We start from the raw sequence: 9,759 nt of genomic DNA, 5'->3' as shown, positions 1-9,759 counted from the left end.
CCTGGGACACCCGGCCCGGGTCCAGAGAGAGGTGGCAGGGGGCCGTGGCTGTCCCTTCACAGGAACGGCCCTGGCCTCAGGAAGGTCAGTGGACGGGGAAGCACAGCCTGGCTCGGATTCCCGAGGAGGAAACGCACGGCCACCGGGCCCCCGAGTGCTCGGCGCCCTGCTGCAGGGCCTGCCAGTGGACGAGGGGAGGGGGTGGGGCCGGCGCGCTTCGGCCCCAGGGGTAAAGGAGGGCAGGTGTGCGGGCACCACAGGCACCAGGGCCAGTAGAAGCGGGTGGCGGGAACCGCACGGGGTCCTAGCCGGGGGGGGGGGGGATCCTGACAAGAAGGGGCAGGGACGGGACACCCTTCACCGGACACACGTGGAAAGCCGGGCAGTGGGGCCAGGGCACGACTCCAGCAGAGAACAGCACCCCCACATAGCATCGGTGGGTGTCAGCACAATCTGCAAGGGAGTCTCAGAGACACCCAATCCCAGCCCCTGCGCTGACATCACACATGCACGTGCGAGAACCAGACAGCTGCCAGCACGGAAAGTTTCCATTCACTCGGCCGACATCCCGGGGGCCTGTTTGCTGCAGCGTGACCCCAACATTCGCCCGCCCGTCACGCCCTGCAAGCTCCCAGCCTGAGGGATGTCCCTGCAGCGGTCACAGATCCTGGCTCCCTCCCCACCACCTGCAGCCTGGTAACCTCGAGCCGGTCACCTGCGCCTCACCTCACTCTCATGAACTGCAAAATGGGTTCGTTAAACCGTAACAGCCACCTGGGAGGGCCGCAAAGAGGCCCGAGGCTACCTGGTGCCCATCACGGGGAGGCCAGAGGGCTGGCTGGGGAGGACAGCAGGGGTCCGGGTGAGGAAGGTGCCAGCTCCAGACCCTCCCCTCGACCCTCCAGGCACAAGTTCCCTCCTGGTCGCCCCAGGTCTGCACCCTGGTCAGGTGGGGTCTGTGGGTTTTTCCTCCTGCCTGGGAGGGGTCATCCCGAGACCCTCCTGAGGGAAAGGGGGAGAGCTGAAGTGTGTGTTTAAGAGAGGACCGCGTCTGTAATCCCTGAATCAGCTCTCTAACTGGAACGGATGGCTGAGAACCCAGGTCTGAAATCAGGCCACACTTTGTTCCCTGCTGTACTTCTTAACCCCTCGCCTCCCAACGTCCACGAGGAAAACATAAGGAGCCCCCTTCACATTAGGGAACCTGACATTTAAAAAGTAGGTTATGAAGGAAACTGCAGGCTCCATCATGCCTGTGTCCGTTCCAAGTTTACGAAAGCAATAGTTTAGATCATGGCATGAAGTCTTGAAACATAAGTGCACAGCCAGCTACCCCGTGATTGTAAGGGGGGCAGTGATCCCCGTTCCTGGGCCAGGAGCAGCCGGTGCCCAGCAGCTCTACCACCGGCTCCCCGAGCTTCCCCTGCACACCGTTGGAGCCACAAGGCACGGGCTTGGGGGAGGTGCTGGACGCCGCCAGGGCCTTCCGTCATCACGCCACTTGTCCTGACCCAGAACTGCGGGGGCCAATCCCAGGCCTCTCCCCAGCCCTGCCGCTCTCCCCTTTAGGAGCCTCTGGGCGCCGTTCCCTCCTCCTCCTGGGAAGAGGGGTCCTCGAAGGAAAAGGGAATGGAGGACTGAGGGAGTGCTCGGGGAGGCTCCCCGCCAGCCCCCACCTGCTGACCCAGGAAGCTCCCCACACTCTGTCCACCAGCTCGGGGGTCCCATTGTCCCAGCCTTGCCCCATGACACCCCCGTAGTCCGTCTCTCCAAGTGAGACCAGCAGACCACCACCGCCCACCCATGACCAGCTCTCCCTTCTCAGTGCCAACAGCTTTGCTGTCCTGGGTCTCGGCGGTGAATTCCACCTGGACAGCGTGAGGCCCGCAACCCTTGCTTCCTTCATTCACATTTGTCAGAGGTCTCTCCGTGTCCTTCGCTTTTGATCTCTCCGGCCGCATCGTTTTAGGTGCACATTTTGTAGATGGCCCGTAAAGGCATCTTTCCACCCATTCTGACAGTCCTTGCTGTTTATAGAAAAATCAAACACATTTACATTTGCTATTACAACTGATATTTGGTCTTCATCATGCATTTTCTATGCTAAGGATATGCAGGAAGTTATATTTTTCTATCTAAGACTTTTGGAAGCACGTGGGCAGCACAAATCAGAGAGCTGCCCTGGCCAAGACCCTCGGAGCCAGCCCCACCAGGGGGATGTCTCTAGCCCAGAGTCCCCATCTGCTGGTCTGGCAGCCACTTTCTAAAGAGACAGACTGCCATGTGATACCAAGGGTGTGGCCTGTCCAGCTGCCGAGACAGTGACACCTAGGGTCCCCTGGACACTGAGAGCCCACCTCTAGAGTTGAGTCTCAAGGCCTCCTCAGGGAACACCAGTGGAACCCTGACAACACATCAGAATGGCTGAACTTAGCCTGACTGTGCCAAAGGTCGGGAGGACACGAGGCCCGCGTGTGGCTGGTGTCGGCATGAAAGGACACAGCCACTTAGCATCTCCTCAGTGGTTTCCTAAAATCATACATGTGCTCACCACACCACTCACCCCTCCACTCCTGAGTATCGGCCAAGAGCGATGAAAACATCACCTCTACACCAGTAGGAGAATGTACAACCTTACTTATAAGAGTCAAAAGCTAGAAGCAAGCCGACTGTCCATCGTCAGGAGAATGCACAAGCAAACTGTGGTTCACCTATGCCATGAACACTACTCAAAAAAACCAAAAAGGGAGCAAATGAACATGGGTCAGTTTCACACATGTTGCGCTGAGTGAAAGAAGTCAGGCATAGCCATTCACAGGATGCTCGAGGTCAGGCAAAACTCATCACTGGCGCTAAAACTCAAGCAGCGATTGCCTCTGTGTGTGAGGACTGGCCTGCAAGGCACAGGGGACTTTTTAGACAGAGGGAGCGCTGTCTATCTTGGTGGTGTGTGGATTACATGGGCGCATTTCTCAAAATCCTTAGGATTGTACATGTTAGATCTGCACATTTCCTGGTACAGATGCCTTAACCTTAAAAAAAAAAAGAAAGAAAGAAAAGAAAAGGCAGAATTGGTACCCCTGGTTTTCCTGTCTACATCGGCTCCAAAAGCTCTCACATTCTCCTTTCTTGCTCCCCATGGTCATGTGTCCAGCCTCCCAGGGTGCGAAATCCCTTTGTGCCTTGATTAATGCAGCCACATCCCCCCTTTTGTAGATAGAACATGGTATTTATTTCTTCATAATGATCTACCTCTGGAGTATATACCCTTCATACCCTCCCCTGAGTGTGAATCACTCCTGGGATCACATTACACTGTATTAACCAAAAATTTTACAGAGTAACTAAGGTCCCAAATCAGTTGACTTTGAGTTAATCAAATGGAAGATTCTCCTGGGTGGGTCAGACCTAAAAGATGTCGGAGAGATTTCTCCTGCTGTCTTTCCTATGAACTGCCCATGGAGGGGCCACACAGCTAGAACCTGAGGGTGGGCAGTGACAAAATGGGGACCCCACCTCTGCAACTGCAAGGAACTGAATCCTGCTCACAACTAGTTGGTCTGAAAGAGGTCCCAAAGCCTCAGATGAGATGGGCCAACAGCTTGGTTCTACCACACGACCCTGAACAGGACCCAGCTGAGCTGTGCCGAGACCTCAGACCCACAGGAACCATGAGATGGTCTGTTTGTGTTTTTTTAAGTGCCTACGTTGGTGATAATTTGTTATGCAGCCATGCTAGTTAGAACTATCCACCCCATCCGTATGTCTCACCCTCTAGTCCTTGTAAACGCCCGCTCTCCTCTCCTACCCCTCACTTCTAGAATTAGGGCCATCAGCCCACACTGGGTGTACCCTTCCTGTCTGCCAGGACAAAGATCTCCCGTCAGGGCCTGTGAGGCTGCCCACCCCTCTGTGTGGAGCCCAGCTGCCAGGCACCACAAGCAGGGCTGTCCCCCTCTTGGGCTTCCCTGCCCTCCTGATGCTTCCATTCTCCCTTTACAATACACATCTCCTCAACAGGGGGATTACAGGGTATTGCCCAGGGGAGCCCAGTGTCATCACAGGGAGGAGATGGGCATGGGGGAGAGGGGAAGAGTGGTAGGAACCAGAAGACTGAATGCTGCTGCCTTTGTAGATGCCAGAAGGGCCTCGAGCCAAAGAGTGAAGGTGCCTGTGAAGGCTGGGAAAGGCGAGAAATGGAGTCTTTCCTGGAGCCTCCAGAAGGAATCAGCCCTACTGGCCTGTCTTGGACTTCTGACCCCCTGATCCATAAAGGATTAAATTTGCATTATTTTAAGCCATCAATTTTGCGGTGATTTGTTATAGCCGCAAAGGACACACGTTTTCTAACTGACATGCAGCCTGTTTCTCAGCCTTGCCTTGACCACACAGTCAGGGCTTACACACTCTCAAAACTTCCTGAGTAAGGGGCACCTGGGTGGCTCAGTCGGTTGAGCATCCGACTTCAGCTCGGGTCATGATCTCACGGCTCATGAGTTCAAGCCCCGCATCAGGCTCTGTGCTGACAGCCTGGAGCCTGGAGCCTGCTTTGGACTGTCTCCCTCTCTCTTTCCCCCTAACCCACTCGCATTCCGTCTCTGTCTCTCTCAAAAATAATAAATAAACATTAAAAAAAATTAAAAAAAAACTTCCTGGGTGAGCCTGTGAAAATCCACTGGAGAGTCTAGAATGTTGCTGGGGTCAGTGAGTGATGAATTGATATGTTTATAAAAATAAAGTTTATAATCCTGAACATGGATTATATCACTTTGGCTTCTAAACACTTTGGATTCTTCAGACAGTCTTTAGCCGAAAGAACACGAAGGGCCTGCCCTCGACCAGGTCTCAGCCCCGTGGATGGGCTGAGAGGGGGCAACGGGTCCCTAAGACTCTTCTTTGGGACAGAGAAGAGGCATACGCAATTTCCCTCTTCTCCTCGGGGCTGAGAGCAGCAGCTGCTCCGTGTCTGAGACATCCGTCCCCGTTTCCAGAGAAGCTGCTGGCAGAACAGGCACGCATCTGGTTCATGTAGGAGGATGAGCTCAAACTTGGCCTGCAGAGAAGGATGGCCTCTTATGAGAATAGGCCTCCATGAAAGGTTATTCGTTTTTTGTGGGAATACTTTTTCGACATAAGGAAAGATGGCAAAAATGAGTGGTCAGGAGACCGTGTTCATGGCCTGTGACCCCACTCCTGCTCCTGCTGAGACCCAGACCCTTGTTCTCTCAACACTGACTTCTTCATGCTCAAGGCCCAGCTTAAATGCCCCCACCCCAACCCCTTGTCCCAAATGGGTCCTGCTTATTCATTTATTGCCATCATTTTTATTTTCACTTATGAAATATCTCAAACACAGAGTAGAGTAGGGAGAGCAGAGCAATGACCATCGCTGAACCCATCATCTAGCTTCGTCGATCTTACATTTGCCATTCTTGCTTCAACGACCCCATTGCTGAGACATTTGAAATTACAGACATTATGACATTTCACACATAAATACTTCAGTATTCATCTCTAAAAAAATAAGAACTGCTTTCTACATTAGGCGTAATACTGTTGCTGAATCAAATTCAAAATATAATACCAAGCTAAAAATAGCCTCTATATCATCTAATGCCTGGGCCATATTTAAATTTCCACAATTTTCCAAAGTTATCTTCTACAAGTTGTTTTTCCTCCTAAACTCTGATGGAAGGGTAGGGCTTGCTTCTGGACTTCTCCATCCTGTATGGCACCAATAGTGGATGGAAAAGCTACTGTGTTCTCAAAGTACTTGAAATGATTTTTTTCCTGTGTGGGGTTCTACTATCAATAAACTCTGCCATCTTTCCTCAGCTTCTTTTCAATATCAAAAATATTTTCTTTTTAATTTAATTGTTCAAATACGTAAAATACTGACCTGGTTCAAAAGTCAAAGGTCAAGGCACCCTGCAGGCACCCATTTTCATTGGTTTCTAGTTAGTTCTTTCAGGGTTTCTTTTTGCAACACATTTCCATACAAAAGGAAGTGCCCTGTATTCACAGAGCTGCACTCCATGTCCTCATTTAACAACACAAGCTGGAGGGTACTCTAGCTCATTCTTCCTAACTTGTAGTGATTGGGTTTTCCATCTCCTGGGTCTGCCATGGGTTCAAACAGTATCACGCAAAAAGACATTTGGGCAGTTTCCAATCCCAAGGCTGCAAAGAAAACTCCATGCCTGTGTCATTTCCTGTTCTTGCACATGTGTGCATCTTTAGAACAGACCAAGGGAAACACATCTGTAACTTTGTTAGACCCAGCCAATCCCTCCACAGGATGGCCAACAAGTACACTGATGCTCCCTTCAGTCTCACCAATGAAATCGCCTGTCAAGCCTCTGGGGTTTTACTAATCTGATGGCTGAGAACCAGTATTTCAGTGCACAGATTTGATTTCTTTTACTACAAATGATGCTAAGCACTTATTTATATGTTGAGATTCATTTGTTCTGAGAAGAGGCCTATTTGTGGCCCTTGCCATCTGTTCAATTGTTCTTGTTTTTTTCTTCTCCATTTCCTGAAACTGTACATATTAAATAGGTAGCCCTTAGTGACAACTTCCAAGTGTTTGTTCTCAACTTGTCATTGGTCTTTTGCTTTTACTTTTTAAACTTTAATCAGGAAGAGGAGGAGTTCAAGATGGTGGGGGAGTAGGGAGACCCTAGGCTTGCTTTGTCCTTTGAACACAGCTAGATAAATATTAAATCACTTTGAACACCCAAGAAGTCTATCCGAGTACTGAGAGAGCAAAACTGCATAACTAGAGGTAGAAAAAATGGCCACATCATGTAAGGTAGGAACTGCAGAGAGTAGGTTTGAGGGAGAGAAGAGCTGTGGGTGCTAAGATAAGGAGGAGTGAAAAAGAAAGAAAAAGAGAGAGAAAGAGTGAAAGTACTCATTGGGAATTGTACGAGAAAAACTCTTCCCCAAAACCATTGGCTGGAAAAGGGAGAGGGGCTGAATACCACAAGATTTCATAAACAGCGGAGTAGAGTCTGAAATTTTAGAGGTCTGCACCATCGCCAGGGTCGTGCCTGATGGGCTTGGCAGTGCTCTCGGGGGACAGAGGGCACAGACCCGGGACCGGGCAACATGGTTGGAGAATCCCCTAGTTCAGAGAGCAGCAGGTCCCCTGCTTTGAGTGCATTTGGGAGTGACGCCATAGCTTCTCCCTGTGGCGCTAGCATGTTGCCCTGTTCCCTAGCATAGGAACAAAGACACTCTGGCTGAGGACAGCAAAGCTTGGTATTGGCTTTTAGCTACATTTGACAATAAATTCTGAACTGCTATGCAGTCACACAACTCATTTCTGGGACAAGACTGCACCAGCCACAGCACAGCGACACCCTCCCCCAGAGGATCAGCACAGGTCCACACCATGCAGATCTCTAAAATTTGGAGCTTTGAGGGGTGCCTGGGTGGCTCAGTCAGTTAAGCGTCCGACTTCAGCTCAGGTCATGAGCTCTCGGTTTGTGAGTTCGAGCCCCGCGTCGGGCTCTGTGCTGACAGCTCAGAGCCTGGAGCCTGCTTCAGATTCTGTGTCGCCCCATCGTTTGGCCCCTCCCATGCTCATGCTCTGTCTCTCTGTTTAATGGTTTAACAAATAACCATTACAATTTTTTTTTTTAATTTGGAGTTTTGAAACCCAGCTGCACAGGATAAAATACACGAGTGCTCTTCTGCCTGGCGGGCAGACAGCTCAGTCGCTGGCAGGGTGCAGGTGGGGATCTGGCAGAAGCCAGGGACACAAGTGAGGTGATTGCTCTTCTGTGAGGGCTTTCTGAAGAGTGGCAGGCAGGAGCTCCCCAATCCAGGGATAAAAGAGCTGTGTAAGGCCATTAACTGCTCCCATCAACATTGGCTGACTTCAGGGAGCAAAACAGCGCCACCCAGTGGAGGCCTGAGGTGCTTATACCAAGCCCCCATCCTCACCCAGAGCCCCTGCAGGTTCATCTTCACTAGGGCAAGAACACCTGAGAACCAGAGCAACAGGCCCCCTTCCCAGGAGACCAGCACAAACCCCTCACATGCACAAGTCTACTGATCATCAAGTGCTGCAAATCTTCAGCTCTAAGGGAAATGGGATCTTGTTTATTTTTTTGTTTTTGTTTTGGGAGGTTTTTTTTTGTTTGTGTTTTTTACCTCTTCTGAATATAGCTATTACTCTCAGGAGCATGAATACAATAGGTTTTCCTAACAATCTCTCTCTCTGTCTCTCTCTCTCTCTCTCTCTCACGTGCACACACACACACACACACACATCATTGACTCAGACAAAATGACAAGATGGAGGAATTCACCCTGAAAGAAAGAACAGGAAGAAGTCATGGCCAGGGATTTAATCAATACAGATACAAGTAAGATGTCTGAACCAGAATTTAAAACAATAACCCTAAGGATACTAGCTGGGCTTGAGAAAAGCATAGAAAACACTAGAGAATCCCTTACTGCAGAGATAAGTCAGGCCAAAAAAAAAAAAATGCTTTAATGAAGATGCAAAACTGAATGATGCTATGACAATAAGAATGGATGAAACACAGGAATGAATCAGTGATATAGAAGATAAAATTATGTAAAATAATGAAGCTGAAAAAAAAGGAGTGTAAGAAAGGTATTGGATCATGAGTGCAGACTTAGGGAACTCAGTGATTCCTTAAAGCATAATAACTTTCATATCATAGGAGTCCCAGAAGAAAAGATAAAGGAGCAGAAGGTTTATTTGAGCAAATTATAGCTGAAAACTTCTCTAATCTGGGGAAGGAAACAGACATTGAAATCCAAGTAGTACAGAGAATTCTCATTAAATTCAACAAAAGCCAGCCATCACCAAGACATAGTATAGTCAAATTCACAAAATACACAGACAAGGAAAAAATCCTGAGAGCAAAAAGGGAAAAAAATTTCTTAACTTACAAGGGAAGACAGATCAGATTCACAGCATAACTGTCTGCAGAAAGTTTTCAGGCCAGGAGGGAATGGCATGATATATTCAACATGCTGAAGGAAAAAATATGCAGCCAAGAATACTTTATCCAGCAAGTCTGTCATTCAGAGTAGAAAGAGAGACAAGAGGGGTGCCTGAGTGACTCAGTTGGTTGAGTGTCTGACTTTGGCTCAGGTCATGATCTCATAGTTCATGAGCTGGAGCCCCACATCAGGCTTGCTGCTGTCAGCACAGAGTCCACTTGAGATCCTCTGTCCCCCTCTCTCTCTGTGCCCCGCCCCCCGCCACTCATTCTCTCCCTCTCTCTCTCTCCATCTCTCAAAAATAAATAAACAGTAAAAAAAGAGAGAGAGAAACAAGACTTCCCCAGACAAACAAAAACTAAAGGAGTTTGTGACAACTAAACCAGCCCTGCAAGAAAGATTAAAGGGGACTCTTTGAGTGGGGAAAAAAAGACCAAAAGCAACAAAGACTAGAAAGGAACAGAGAACATCACCAGAAATACCAACTTTGCAGGTAACACAGTGGCACTAAATTCATATCTTTCAATAATCACTCTGAATGTAAATGGAATAAATGCCCCAATCAAAAGACACAGGGTATCAGAATGGATTAAAAAACAAGATTCATCTATGTGCTGCCTTCAAGAGACTCATTTTATACCTAAAGACATCAGCAGATTGAAAGTGAAGGGATGAGAAATATCTATCATACTAATAGACACCAAAAGAAAGTCAGAGTAGCCATACTCATATAAGAAAAACTAGATTTTAAACCAAAGACTATAACAAAAG

General features: G+C 49.0%; 1 long non-coding RNA gene across 1 annotated transcript in view; it reads right to left on the bottom strand.

Moving 5' to 3' along the window:
* Positions 1–2,758: 2,758 nt before the first annotated feature.
* The window catches only part of LOC113594413 (uncharacterized), a 28,159-nt gene continuing 21,158 nt past the window's right edge, over positions 2,759–9,759 (bottom strand). The window contains exon 2 of the long non-coding RNA XR_008297451.1: positions 2,759–3,032. This is a non-coding gene — a long non-coding RNA (uncharacterized LOC113594413). The remainder of the gene's footprint in view (positions 3,033–9,759) is intronic.

This window comes from Acinonyx jubatus, chromosome C2 (assembly GCF_027475565.1).
Source record: "Acinonyx jubatus isolate Ajub_Pintada_27869175 chromosome C2, VMU_Ajub_asm_v1.0, whole genome shotgun sequence".
NCBI classification, from domain to species: Eukaryota; Metazoa; Chordata; class Mammalia; order Carnivora; family Felidae; genus Acinonyx; species Acinonyx jubatus.
Note: the sequence above shows the minus strand (reverse complement) of the source record. Positions and strands in the feature narration are given on the sequence as shown.